Below are 15,487 nucleotides of genomic sequence, written 5' to 3' on the forward strand. Positions count from 1 at the left end.
AGGGTACCCCATACCTGCTCTAGAGTCACTGCAGTTCTGCGCCATACCCACTGGTTTTGTCTTTTAACTCTTAGGATCTTCTTCCATTGCTTAGTAAGGACAGGTATATTTTATTTGACTAAATCCTCTGAATTCTTTGGAGTGAGCCTTTTATATAGGAGAGAGAGCAGAGTGTTACACTTTAAGGAATATCAGACCAAGAGTCATGTGATCTCTCTTTTGGTCCTAGTTCTTTTGTAGCTAATTTTGTGACCTTAGGCAAGTCACTTTACATTTTGGAACCTCATTTTCCTCATCTGTAAAATGAGTGTGTTGGACTAGATGGGGTTGGAATAAGACAGATCTTTAACAATCATAGGACAAATAAGGGTTTTCCTCAAAGCCACCATTCCCAGAGTCCTGCCAGCATGGCACCTCTCTCTTTAGGCCTCTCCTTCCCCTCACCTTTTACAGGGACAAGGGCCAGATTCTCGGAGGGACAGGATTCACTCCCTTCTTCCATTACAGCTCCATTGCTGGGACTGTCCTCAGCACAAGTGCTCCAGTGCTTGCCAAGCCCAGCTTGGTGCCACCCTTCCTCCCAGTCAGGCAAAAATGGCTGATATGGATCTGCTGTCATACTTCTAGTTCTTACCGTTTTATGATTATCTCATTTCAGGGCCCTTATCGCCCTCCCATCTCATGCTGTTAAAAGTCTAAATGCTAAAAGCAAAGCCAGAGTAGCTCGATAGATTCTGTTTACCTTTGTAAATCTTTATTACACTTCCAGGAGGCTAGAACAAGCTGAAGGTGTTGACATTTGCTTTTGATGCTGATAAAAGCTGCTTGAAATCAAGTTTGAACCTTCAAGTACCTGCTGGTTCATTTTTAAATATGACTACTTCTCTGAAGTACCTTGCCTGTGTGAAGGAAGGAGCCTTTCTGTGTCAGTACAGTAGCTTTTCTTTGGAGAGATCTGTTACTGGCCTCATTAGAGTATCTGTCACAGCTGATCATTCAGAGGATAACCTTCTGCAGACATTTTTACACTCAGCCAGGCTTCCTTCCCCCACTTCTAGCCTCTTCCCTTTCAAGTCTGTCAAAGAACCTCAAAGGTGCACAAAGTCAATTTGGTTTGTGACCCTAGGCAAGATCTGAGTAGGATGTCCACATATTATAGGCCAGTGTCCTGTGCATTGATATCCCTTGCTTCAACTCCAAATGGTTCTGAAAGATAACTCTGTGTGTGTGTGTGTGTGTGTGTGTGTGTGTGACAGAGACAGAGGGGAAGTAATGGAAGGGAGAGACAAGGGGGGAAGGGAGAGAGAGAAAGAGAGAGGGGGGAGGGACAGACAGAGAGAGGGAGGAGAGGAGAGAAAAGGAGAAAGAGAAGCTTACAGGGATTATACATATACCTCTAATGTCCTGCCTTTCAGATCATGCTCTTTGGTGTACAGGAGATAAGAGAGTTCACTTGGCTTTGCTCTTCTGTCACTCTGTGACTACCCATGGTTAAACACTACTGATAAGCCTCTGAACAAATGAATTCATTATGGCAAACGAGCTCAGACTCTCCACACCTCATTGCTGCATGGATATACTCATTGGAGTGTTGGGACAGCTTTTTACAAATAGATTTTTGCACCTAAAAAAGGGAAAATTTGGTTGTTTTCTTGTCCAAAGTATTATAGGAGCAACATGAAACAATGGATAGTATATTTACGCTCTCCTTGAAAGAACCAAAAGCTTTTAATTAAGATCTAAAATGCAGAGAAGCTCTCCTGGTAGTTTCAATTTAACGTAACACATAGTTATTCAACAAAGCTGCATTCTAGCTTCCCAAGAAATTAAAGAACACACTCTCTGGTACCTTACCATTTAGTACCAAGATGATGCTAATAGAAGGGAGAATGTGCTAATGACATGTGAAAGCTATAGAATGTCTCGTTGGTTCAGAGGCAGCCATTTACTTATTGCTGCCAACGTGAGTGCCAGGGACTGGGCATCCTCAGGGGGGCCTGGTGCAGTGGGAGGGGCCTGAGTAAGAAGTTAGAAGGTTCTGGCTTCCATGCCTTCTCTGACACTCACTCATGGCCAATCTTCAAAGTCACTTGCCTTTCTCTTGGATGTTTCCTCCCCTGTAAAATGAGGCAGTGGAATTTGCTGGTTTTCCAGTTGTGACATTCCATGATTGCATCGTGATAATCTCTTTGTATTCTTCTTGGATCTCTGAGCACTGCCTCCAGCTGACTCTACTCTGATCCTGTCTTGGCTCTTTGCTAAAACTTTCCCCTCCTCCCCTTTTCTGAAAAAAAAAATTCCCATGCCTTTTTTTTTCAGTCTCATCAGCCAAACCCAAGGGTTGCCCTGTCTGTGATGTCAGAGTTGGGAAGCCAGTCAGCTGTACCTGAGCAAAATCTCTCTAGAAACTAAGCTTTTCTGTTGTGCAAATGACAAGCTCTCAGACCTACTCACCCATTTGTCCTGCGGGACTGAGGGCTGAGTGGCAGAGTGCCTCAGGGTAGGGTCCCCATTGGCCCTCAGCAGGGTCCCCACTGGCCCTCTTCACCCTCCCCTCACTGCCATGACTTTTCCCAAGTGCAGCTAAAGAATAGATGGGTACATAGTATGGTCATAGACTGAGATATGGAAGGGGAAGTTTGAGGTCTAGTTCAGGGGTGGAGAACCTGTAGCCTTAAGGCCTTCTAAATCCCAGCCTTTTGACTGAACCCAGATTTTTTAAAAAAGTTTTAAAAACATTTTTAATTAAAATGTTTTTAAAAATTAAAAAAGACTATACTTAAGGATTTAGAAGGCCACAGGTAATTCAAGCTTCTCATTGGATTATGTTTTGCTGACATACCTAGCTCTTTTGTGAAGGCCCCAAATTCTATGAATGGGCTGAGACAGTGATTTAAAGTGGCTTTACTGTAGCCAGGAACTCTTGACCTCCCTGCTCCCTTAGCCTTGGCCTCTCCCAAATAGATGAGATTCCAGCCCTTCCCTTGTGCCCACTTAGCTCATGTCTATATGATTACTTAGTTTGCAGTTTGGGGAGGTAAGTTAAAATGCAGGCCCTTAGCCCAGACCTCACTTCACGTTCTCTCCTGTCTTCCATATAATATCATTTAATAGTTGTCTTTTTAGAGTGTATTTTCGGGGTGGGGGGCAGAAAATCAAAATATTTAAGATTATTTATTTTGCCAGCATATTTTTGCAAATTTTCTTGAACTGCATTTTAAGTTCTCAAAAAGCCTTTATTTTTGCTCTCTTAATGTTTTTTTGCACATTCCTTCAACACCACCTACTGCTCTGTCTCTCACTTTTGCTGATAATCTACCAGACGTAGCATTTAAAATCAGACGGCAAGTACACAGATTCAAACATGATTCCGTAGTACTAGGAGTGTGTTCCAATGGCTACACAAAATGCAGTTACAGGAAGGAAGCATTCTTTGTAGCTATTCCTTGTACAGTACTCAAATAATAAAAAGACAGGAAATAGTATGGGAGAGTGGAAAGAACTTGGAACTGGGAGGTGAGGAAATTTGGGCTCCTGGCCCAGTCCTTCCACTCACGTGTGTGAGTAACCTTGGGCAAATCACCTCCCTTCTCAGCACTTCATCTCCGCATTGTAGGTGTTGGACTAGTTCATCTCTGAGGTCCTCTTCAGCTCTGACATCCTCTGATCTAAGGTCCTTCTGAGCTCGGGCATTGTGTGTTCTAAGGCTTCTCCCAGCTCTGACGCTCTCTGATCTAAGGGCTCTTCCAGATTGTAATCCTCCAAGGCCCTTCGCAGCTCTAGTTTTCTCTATTCTAAAGGTCCTTCCTAATTCAAATGTCCTATATTTTAAGATATCCTGTATCCTACATTCTGTCTTCCTGCTCTGACCTTCTGTGTTTGAAGGTCCCTCCCACCTCTGACATTCTGTGTTCTAAGTTCCTCGGCTCTGATATCCTATAATCTAAGGCCCATCTCTCTGCTCTGACCTTCTGTATTCCCAAGGCCCTCATAGCTCTGATCAGTATGAGTCTGTGAGCTTTAAGCATAAATACACAGTATATAAATAAAGGGTTGAGTCAGTTGTCTAAGGAACTCAGGAAAAATGAATAAAAATATGCCAAGGATGACTAGGCACATAGCATGTGTCTTATAATATATATGGCATGTGAACATCTAAGCCTCCAGTTTCTAGTGCAGGTCTGTGCTTTGTAATCCCATCTTCTGATATTTCTTTGTCATAGAAAAACAGTCTCTACTAAATTACTGCACTAGTACCTCATCAGGGCATAGATCTGAAGGAGGTTTTCCTACACTGTGTTAATGTAGGGCTTACCCCATTAAGGGGAAAAGACTTTGATTATGATGCCAGTGATCTGTCATCCAATGACTAGCCTGCCTATGTTGGAGAGTTGAGGTTGGCCAAAGAGTAATAAAACTTTTGGCCACAGAAACCCTGTCAAGACATAGATGTATTGAACTACGCATGGCAGAGGGAATCCCCACACTGATAGAATTGAAGGGAGAAGCCTTGGACAGTGTCTGGAGGTGTGGTTACATATGTTCTGTGCCAATAAGTATTATTTGATTGACACCCTTTTAATGTATTGCATATTATATGCCTGTGAGAAGAGACTTTTCTCAGAATGATAAATCTTTCCTGATCCCAATGAAAGGATCTAATGAGAACTCTTCCAAGGTTTAAGTTTATGGCAATTGGCTTCTCTATGTTATTCATTAGTAGTATTTGTCAAGACTTTCCACCCATCCTTCCAATGCAAGTGAGTGGAGACTGGAAACTTGGTCCTGTGCTGTTCATACCTCCACGTGTGAATGTAGCTACGGATATTTGCTTCATTCTTGGGCTAACCAGAGAGAACAAGATTTGTGTTCTTTCCTGAGCCTTCACAGGAAGAGCCTTGAAACAGGAGCCCTCAGCCCATTAGCTCTGATGAAAAGAGTCACCCAAGGGAATAAGATGGATGCCTTATGTTTGCATGGAGTAATCATATGTATGTTTTCTGTTGCAAATAATTTACTGAAACTTGCTTCTCTCTGTCCAATTCCTGTGTCTTTTTTCTGGTGGCAGAGCTATGGGGACTTCAGCCATGTTTCATTACTACAAATCATTTCACAATCCAAGTTCTCAAGTTTGAACATCAACCAAATAAATCCATTAGCTCCAGAATTGTTTGTGTGAACTACAATATTAAAGGAAATTAATGTTTCTAATTCTCAGGGTTAAAATTGAGGTCTTTGTGAGAAAGTACATGTGAGTATGGCTGCGATGATGGGCTTTTTTTTTAATGGAAGTTTTTGTTATTCCTGGCTCAGCAATTCTGACCCTGCTACCATGTATTGTACCATATCATTTCAGAGGAAATGGTCTTCCTTTCTTCCTCAACTACAGTATAGTGTTAGATTTAGAAAATCTATTTGGTTCTAGGAAGAATAGAACTGGATTTGGAATCTGCAGGCCTGGGGTTGATTCCTTGCTCTGCCACACAGTACTCTATGGTCTTGGACAAGTCGCTTGCCTTCTCAGTTTCCTCTTCACTTCAGTTTTCCCATCTGTAAATTGAAAATAATAATAGGATTGTTGTGAAGGCCAAATGAGATCAAGTATATGAAGGTCTTTGCCAACCCTCACATGCCCTATAAATGGCAACATTCTATAAATCTACATATCCCTTGTAGCACTGACATGCTATGTTTTGCGTTCTGAGGTTCCTGTCAGTAATGCATGCTTATTGAATTGAACCCTAACCTTCTATGAACTTGAGAATATGTGATTGTTTGAAGTAGAGACCTTTTGAGTGATTACCCACCTAGCAGCACATTTTCATGAGGTTGCTCATGTGAAGAGAGGATATGAAGCCCAGTACCAAAACAGGATTTGCCTCTGTATGAGCAGGTTTGGCATCTGATAGGCCAGTGCCCACCATGAATTAGGAATGAACCTTCTCTGATTACCAGCATGGACCAGCACATCCAGGTTCTGGCTTTTGGGGGGTGGCCCAAGCACTTTGACTGATAAACCTGCAAAGGCCACAGGAGCCAGAGTTGGAAAGCGAGCTTTTTCTTTTTCTTTACTTTCTTTTTTTGTTTTTGAAAGTGAGCTTTTTCAAAAGCCTCCCATTCAGTGTTTGAAACACACTCAGAAGCATTTCCTCCCTTGTTCTGATACTGTGTGACTGCTGGGAAGAAAATCCATAAGGCTCACATGGCAGCTGGGCAGATGTTTTCTTCAGTTCAGGGACTGGGCCAAATTTTTTAGATGCCAGCAATGATAAGGGATTATAAGTTCAAGTCCTTATAAAAAATAAATAAACCTAGTTTTCCACATTCCTTTTCTAAACTTGGTACACTGCAGTCTTAACCCCAAATAAGCCAAATGAAGAATTACAAATGACCTGCGTTAATTTACTCCAGGGTATTCATTCCCATTCCACGCCACCTCCCTTTTTTGGGGGGGTAGTGTGGTCTGTTGGAAGGAATATGGGGCCTGGTTGCTGGAAACCTTGGTCAGACATTCTTCAGTCGAAGAACCTCGAGCAAGTCTCTTTGTATCTCTGTGCCTGTTTCCTTTTCTATAAAATAGTGTTGTGATGGGGGTGGGGGAGGGTGTTAAGTTAGAGGATCCCTAAGGTCTAAGTTGTAATACTATATGATGCAGTGTAGAGGCTGACCAGATGGCTTTAGCCCATATTAAGAAAATTTGTAAAAATAGGCAAAGGTTTGATCCTTGACAAATTATAAATATGTAGGAGCTGTCAGCATTGACATGAGGTTACATTGGCAAGTTGAAGAAGTGGGTAGGAACGTTATTCTACTAGCAGTAGTACCTGCCTCTCATGTTGGGCCAGAACTTCACTTTGTGAGATAATCAGGGGCAGTACCTGCATTTTATAGATGAGAAAAGGGAGGTTCAGCAGGTTTAAAAATGTGCCCAAAGTGACAGCTAATCAATGGCAAAGATGGAATTCAAATGAAGATCTCTTTTTTTAAAATTCAATTTCATTTTGTTTTCACTTCCAAATTCTGTCTGTCCTACCTCCCCTCTCACACCCACTGAGAAAGTAAGAAAAACCAAACTCATTCCAAATATGTAGAGTTGTGTAAAACAAATTCCCAATTAGCTGCAACCAAAAAAAGCTGCTTCAGCCTGCCCTCAGTGTTCACCAGCTGCCTCTCTGGAAGGGGCGGATGGTTTCCTCAGGAGTCCCCGGGATGCTGGTTGGTTCCATTGCTGTTGATCAGAATTCTGAAGTCTTTCATTGTTGTTTGTCTTTACACACATTATTGGTGTTACCAGGTAAATCAACAAAGATCTTTTGACCCTTCCTGGTTGAGGTCTTCTTTCTACTATATCTCTTACTTCTCTGATGGTTATAGTTCTATTCTCATAATGTTTCAAAAATTAAATTTAGAATTCATAAAATTTCTAGGGTTAATATATAAGGGACTTTTTAATGACGAGTGGTCTGAAGTCCTGCCCTAAGTTAAGAAAGACTGTATTTGATACTTCTATTTCACCCTTCCTTTGTGTTCATCCTCACTTGCTACTATCAATTTTGGAACATCTGCAAAGTTGGAGGTAAATCGTACCTTTTGGCTCATCAGATGCCCTGATCAATAGAGTAATGTTATCAACAGCCTACAGGGACTACTAATTTTCAAAACTTAGACTTCAAGGATCTATGAGTGAGCCTTACACCTTTTGCTAGATTGCCTTCATGAGCTGCTGTGCCTTTAGACCACTGGTCACAAGGCTCTTTGAGCATAGATTGATCTCTAATGAAAGAGACAGGTCTATTTCAGGTTGGTAGGTCCTGGCAGACCTAACAATTCCTGTGTTCCACCAAAGCTCATATGTCAGTGGCATAGCCCTTGAGAATCTAGAATCTCCTCCATACCATGAAGAGGTGTTGAGAGAAGACTTGGACGAAGGTCTCATTAACAGTTCAGTGCTTCAGGAGACCATGAGCCAGATCCCTGATGGGGTCCTCCCTCCGCTGGGACAGATCCCACCAATACCTTATCTTCTGTGGCTCTGTTCGTGGGACTACCTAGCTGTAATCCCCTCAATGCTAAGGGTATGTTGAGTGCTCCATGAATATGGATGAGAATGACGATGGTGAAGCTCATCATTAGGTGCATCACTTACCATTGGGATAATAAAATCTTAGGTTTGGAAGATGCTCTAGAGGTGATCTAGTCCAGGAGTTCTTAACTTGAGGTCCGTGAAATTATTTCTAAAAAATTCATGACTATTTCAGCACAATTATTTGCCTTTATAACCCTCTGTATTTTATTTTATGCATTTAAAAGCCTTATTCTGTGAAGCAGTCCAGAGGTCTCACCAGACTGCCAAAGGAGTCCATGATAAAAAAAAGTTAAGGGTCTCTGACTCTGTCCAACCACCTTGTTTCATAGATGAGGAACCAAATCCACAGAGAAGTGATTTTTTTCTGTGTCACACAGTGAGTTAGTCTCAGAGATGAGATTAGAACCCAGGTCTCCAAACTTCTAGCCTGATGCTCTAGGTACATTCCATTTTCCTGCCTTGCAATATGAGCACACTGACTTGTAGAGCGCCACAGGAGAAACTTTATCTCTAGTGTGTTTACTGAATAGAGGAAAAGTGGTGATCCCACACAAGTTTGAGCAGGAATTTAGGGTTAACTTCTTCAAAATGGCGATAACTCCTAAGCGAAATATTTCATCAGCTAAAGGGGAAAGCAGAGGTATCTTGTGATGAATAGGGAATATTATAGGCTGAGGACAAGGCATTCTTTCCTAACTGAAAAGGCTTTGGGGGATCATTGTTAGCCAGGCAGCTGATTCCTCTCTCATCTCATTGCTGGTTGCTGATTAACTGGTTTTATGTATGCAGAGTTGACAAGTTGCCTCATTTAGAAACAAACACCATTGCTCCAAGGAACTCATCAGAAGTTCAAACTGACATTTAGAAATTGTAAACCCCTACACTTCATGACAAGCCACGCTGTCTGTGTAAATGATGGCCTCTGTACCTAGAGATAGGATAAAGGAGTTGGTAATACAGCTTGTGACCAGTGGATCAGAGCAGCGTCTGCTCTAGTGAGCCGAGAGATTGGGCTATTGGGCGCTGACATCCAGCCGCATTGCTCTTTCCTTCCATATTTTCTGGGTGATCAGCTGGTGAGAGAGGTCACCATTGCGAATGGTTGTAACAAATGCATATTAGTTCAACCAAAAAATGTTCTGTTCTGGCTTTCATGGTGAGAATTAGGTTAACCGATTTAAGAAACTGAAATAAATTGAAAGCAATGTGCTTCTTAAAACCAGGTATAAAGCTGGGCCGTTGCCTGTTTTACACGGGGCGATTTAGCAAGAATTGCACCATCTGGACCTATGGCACTGAAAGTTTAATTTATACTTTCACAGTCCATGGGCTTGCAGAATGGGGGTGGAGGAGAGTCAGGCTGGAGAACAGAGTCCTGTTTGATTTGGGGCATCATTGCCCCCAAAGTCACCCTCCTTCCTGCTTTTAGGAGCCACCTGGGGGATGGATAACAAATTTTTGCCCATTAAATTGAGTCACATTATATTGGGTGAGGAGATTGTCCCCCGGCCCCGTGTGCCTGAGTTTTTAATTGTCACACGGTGTTGGGAGATGCTCTCCTTTAGTGGCCTTGGGAAACTACTTATGAACTGATTTGGGCAGTACAGGGAGGATCCAGCTGAAACTGGGGAATGTCAGAAAAATCTCACTCCTTCTTTATAAGGCAGCATGGGGTGGTAGGAAGACTCCTGGACATGGAATGACCTCAGATGACCTTAGTTTGAGTTCTGCTCTGCCGCTTCCCGTGGTTAGTTTCTTCATGTCTCTGAGTCTCAGTTTCCTTATCTGTAAAAAGGAGACAGTAATGCTTATGGTACCTACTTAACAGAGCTATTGTAAGAATCAAATGAGAGGGATGTATGTAAAGTACTTTTTTAAAGCTCCAAACATTATTTAAATGTCAAGAGATATAACTGTTTCCATAAGGTGCTTTAGAAATGTGAACTATTTCTTATTATTGTCTGATTCTTCTCATCTTATTCGTGATGTTCTGGTAGAAATGGCTCTTTTATTACTATTATCTCATTCTCATATTATTATCACTATTATTATTCTCTTAGACTGTCTTTATGAAGCTATTAAATTAACATGCTGCCAATTACCTTTTACAGAGTCAGTTAAGCTGGTGACTGAATTGACTAGTTACTTCTATCCAAGTGATAGGAACAATTGAGAATCATGGCATTTTGGGGTTGGAGGGAAATCTTGGAAATAATCTTTCCCAACCCCTCATTTTATAGAAGAGGAGAGAAAGTCCTGGAGAAGGGAAGCGGCTTGTGCAAGGTCATGTACCTTGTTGATGGCTGAGCCAGCACCAGAAGAATCCAGACCTCTGGTCCAGCCCTCTTGTCCCTGTCCCAGTTCATGCGGATGTAGCTGCAGGCACCTTTCTGCTTCTCCTCAGCTCCCCCAGATACTGAGCAGGAGCCATGGAGTTGATAGGGGCAGGAGAAGGACTGATCTGATCAGAAGGTGCTGCCAGTGGGTGGAATCTTACCATCCCCAAGATACTGTGGTTTGATTATTTGAGAGAGAGTGAGATGGTGAATAGGGAGTATATAAGCATCCTGTCCATTCATCATCGTTTACCCTAATCACTTCCAAAATGCTTCTTGAAAATTCCTCATCTCATTTTTATTAACTGCTCCGGTAGAAATGATCTCGAACTTTAAAATGCAAAATGGCAGACTGTGGCTCCAAGTCCAGCAGTGGCTGTGGATCCCACTCAGCTAGTGCTTCAGTTGTGGTCCATAGGGTTGTGGAGTGTGGAGCCCATAGAACCACAGAACAAAGAACAACTGGAGAAGTTACAGCCACATATACACATCTTTGTTTCTAGGGTGGTAGGGACTGCTGCACATAGAACTCAGAAGAGACCTTAGAACATAGAATGTCAGAATTGGAAGGGACCTGAGAGGTTGCTGACCCTGGCCCCTCATTTTATAATTGGGGATATTTGCATATGCTTCCTCTTTCTGCTGCTGTCACTTTCGGGAGGCAGGAACCACATCGTAGATATAGTTTTATTTGTCCCAAAAGTAGCACGGAAGTGTAGAGAAGAGCATGCTAGACTCGGAGTCAGAAAGTCTTGAGTTCAAATTCCTCACCTGGTACTTCCTAATAAGTGACTATGGTCAAGTCATTTAGCCTCTGTTAGCCTCAATTTACTCATCTGTAAAATGAGGATAATAGTACATCTTCCTCGCAGCATTGTTGTGAGAATTAAATGAGAGGAGAAGACCTTTGGCAGGCCTGAAAATACTGTGGAAGTGCCAGCTGTTATCACCATCATTAATTACATTCTAGGTTTCCACACCTTATTTTGGCCTGATCCTCAGAATATTAAAAGACCTAGAGAAAGGCCTCCGGGCGTTGGACGGTTGCTGTGGAGACTGTATAGATTCCGACAAGAATTCTGTAGAATGAGAAGGCAAGGCTGGGCCCCAGGCTCCACTGAGGGTGTATCCCCACCATGAAATCACAGGAGTATTGGTGCTACTTTTGTTTTGCCACCCACGTGCAGAATAGCATATTTTTATTTTTAAATTAATATGAATAAAATGGATTTTGTTTTGATAATTTTGCTTTACCCATGTAACTGCTGATTCCCTGGGGTGTAGCCAAACCTGCCCTGGGAATCGCTGTTCTAAGGAGTAGGGTCAATATCAATAAACAGCTCCAAGATGGGTTTTAGTCAGAAATCAGCCATTTGCCCCTGGGAATTCTCCTGGAAGAAAAGACCATTAGTATCACAGCTCCCACACTAGCAGCTGCATTTGGGGCGGGGGTTCTGCCACTAAATCAGACCAGTTCTCTTTGTAAGTAGGAGGCTGTTAAAAGGTTGTCAGCCTTTCTCTGCTGCTCCCCGTCTTTTTTCCTACGTTTTCACAACCACTTGGGTTTTTTCATCAACCAAAACACCAGGAAGGATAATTTCCCTTAAGCCAAGTGTCTTCTTCCATTCTCTCATCCTCTTCAGTTTGAGTAGGGTTAACACTGGCTGTGGATGAACATCTGCTAGCCCTGTATTGACACAGGAATAAATTATTCAGCTTGTAGTATTTGGGAATTTAAAGGCTCCATGATGAATTCTACAAAACTATATTATGTCTCTGACATTCTGGGGGTTTCATTATTTTGTCTTCAATTATTCACAAAGGCGCTTCACCTCTCCCAGCTTATATAGAATTCTTGAGATCAAGGGAGCCCAAGGCTGAGGAGATGGAAGGCATTTTATTAAGACATCATTTTCTGTGGTTTGTGTATTTCCTTTCAGAGAGAACAAAACCCTTTTCTCCCTGCCCCCTCTAAACTGAGAGCTTTGGGGCTGAAATGAGAGGAAGCCCCATTGTATGCAGCCTCTCGGTGATTGTTGCCACTCTCTTCCCAGCAGTAGGCATTAGACTTGGAGAATCCTAGAATGGCCATGATTTCCTCTGACCCCAACCTTGGAGCCCAGAGAGCCCAGCCTGCATCTTAGTGGCCCCATTGACCTGCTGTGTGGCCTTGGGCACTCACTGAACCTCTCTGACCTGTTTTCCTCATTTGTAAAAAGTCAGTAATAACACTTGGACATCCTGCCTACCTCAAAGTGGTGTTCTGAGGATAAAGAGAGAGTGGCTAGATAGCAAGTATTATGTAAAGAGCTGCTTAAATGTGCCATGTAATCTCATGGACCCTTCTGGAATCTTAGAATTAGAATGTAGAATCTTAGAACATGGATTGACCACAGATGGAAAGTAGGACATAGCACTTAGAACACCGGAGCTCGAAGGAATTTTAGGGATTACTTTGTCCAGAGTCCTTAATTTTTATGCGAGGAGATTGAGGCCCATTGAGAAGAACTCTGGGATGGCCCAAACTGCACCTGCGTGGACATGTGATAACGCTCTTCTGCCTTCTTTCCCTTTGTCCCTTCTCCTGACCCAGCCCACCTAGACCCATGGGGCAGCCCAGAGGAAGGGTGATACAGCCTTTCATGCCACTCAGATCACCTGGGAGACCCCAACACAAGGCTTCCAGTGAGACGGAAGACAGCCATATGTCTAGGCCCGGGCAGTATCTTTGACTTGCTTCTGCATCTGAAGGCTCCTGGACCTTACCATGTGCCATGATGTTGCACCCTTAGGCCTCTCGGGCCTCTGTAGCCAAACTGATTTATTGCCTCCTCCAGTCAGAGCCTGAGCTCTCTGAAAGAAGGGACTGTCTGACTTTGTGTGTTTGTATCCAGAGCTCTTAGCACTGTGCTGGATGCTTAATAAACACTTCTCATTCTTTCAGATTAGTCTGAGCTGAGTGGGCGCTACAGCAGGGAGGGCCTTTCTTGGCCCCTTGTGCATCTTCTGTCCTCAAGTTGCCTGGGATCCATGCCGGGAGTTTGTAGTAGAATGATAAGAGAGAATGTAGAGTTCAAATTAATAGCCATATCTCCTCAAACTCCCATTTCAGTAAAAGAAATTTCACCAATAATGGGGCTGAATGGCCAGTATATGGGAAGGATTAGAGGGAGACGTTAGGATGTGACTTTGTGTCTTGGTGCTGTTCCCAGATCACTAATTGGGAAATGCTGATTAAAGGAGTGCAAGTTTGTAGTGGGTTAGGGTGAGGAGGGTTGCTGCCACGGCCCATAGAGCGCTGGACCTGGAGTCTGGTTGACTCATCTTCTTGAGTTCAAATGTGGCCGCAGACACTTACAGCTTTGTGACCCTGGGCAAGTCACTTCACCCTGTTTGCCTCAGTTTCCTCACTTGTAAAATGAGCTGGAGAAAGACATGCCAAACCACTCTAGTATCTTTGCCAAGAAAACCCCAAGAAAAGTAGGACACAACTGCAACAACTGAGTGATGACAAGAGTAGTTTCAGGTGAGTAACTCCTCTGTGTAGGAAAAGGGGATCACAAAGAGAGGCATTATCAAGGATCTGGAGTGATTTCCCTTTTGGTTCATAAAACCCTTTTGTTAAATAGATAGATGTGTGCCTGCGTGTGTGCGTGCGCACACATCTTTATGTTCCTGGTATCCCTTCCATGAGAAACCCTTTCACCAAGTTTTTGTTCTCGATTGTACACTTTGCCCTGGAGTTTCTTCTCTGCCCAGGGAGCCATCCAAGCCATGTGTTAAAGCATCTCTTTCTGCTTGGAATACTCAAGTCTTTTTTTACATATATCTTCTATTACAGAATCAGGATTAGAGAATAGACAAGTTGGATGTTCTATCATGTGTAAAGTTGAGCCCCACACCTATGAGAAGCGGCCTATGGTGCTGGCCACTTAATCTCTGTGTGATCTTGAGCAGGTCACTTACCCTCTGACCTTTTGGTTCCTCAATCAACAAGCATTTGTTAAGTGCCTACTGGGAGCTAGGCCCTGAGGATATTAAGACAAAAATGTGATCATGCTAGCCCCCAAGGGGCTTCCGTTTCATCAAGGGAGACAAGATGTATGATGTTTTTACAGAACAGATTTTAAAAAATCAGTACCAGGTCATTCTGGGACAGTGGTGCTGGCGGCTTTGTTTACGTTGAAGGTGATGCTTGAGGTGAGTCTCAAAGGAAAGCAGGGCTCTACAAGGCAGAAGTGAGGAATGCATTGTGGCTGTGGGGAATCACCAGAAAGCTGCTTTGTCTGGACAACAACGTATGCGAAGGAAATCAGGTTGGAGAGGTAGGTGGGTCAGGGTGGCAATAGCTCGTAAGTTTGTATTTCATCCTAGAGACAGTAGGGAACCATCGGAGCTTATTGAGTAGGCAGAATGATGTGGTCAGATGGATACGTGAGGAGAATCACTTTGGCAGCTGTGTGAAGGATGGACTGGAGAAGGCAAGGGGTTCGAGGCAGGGAGAACGACAAAGAGGCTGTTGTAGTGGTCTAGGTGAGAGATGATGGACGACAGCCAGACTAATCCGTGCACTAGCTACTGTACAAGATAATTGCGTAAAGATGAAATCAGATGATGTTTCTAAAAGAGTTTATCATCATAAAGCCATATGTAAAGGTGAGTTATGGGCTTCATTATTATCATACATCATCACATCAGATTCTGAATTTGGCTTACTTCGATGAGCAAGAGAAGTACTTAGTTTGGAGCAGACTTAGAAGGGCCAGGCATGTACCAGTGCAGCCAAAACGCACAAGGGTGCAATTGTCTTAGGCTACACACATTGGGCTACAATTTGTTTTCCATCACATGATTGATCACATGGGGGAATCCCATGTGATGAAGGACTATGAGCTTACCTCATGTGTTTTTTTTTTTACCTTGCCAATGAACTGTCCTAGGGTGTTTTTTTCCAGCTCACAAGTTGGGTGTCCAAAGAAAGACTAGCCAGGCTCTGAGTATTCATTGGATCCCTTTGGTCTTGTGCAGCTTATGAGCCTTTCCCGACTACCGTTAGTAGCCACAG

This window comes from Trichosurus vulpecula, chromosome 1 (assembly GCF_011100635.1).
Source record: "Trichosurus vulpecula isolate mTriVul1 chromosome 1, mTriVul1.pri, whole genome shotgun sequence".
NCBI classification, from domain to species: domain Eukaryota; kingdom Metazoa; phylum Chordata; class Mammalia; order Diprotodontia; family Phalangeridae; genus Trichosurus; species Trichosurus vulpecula.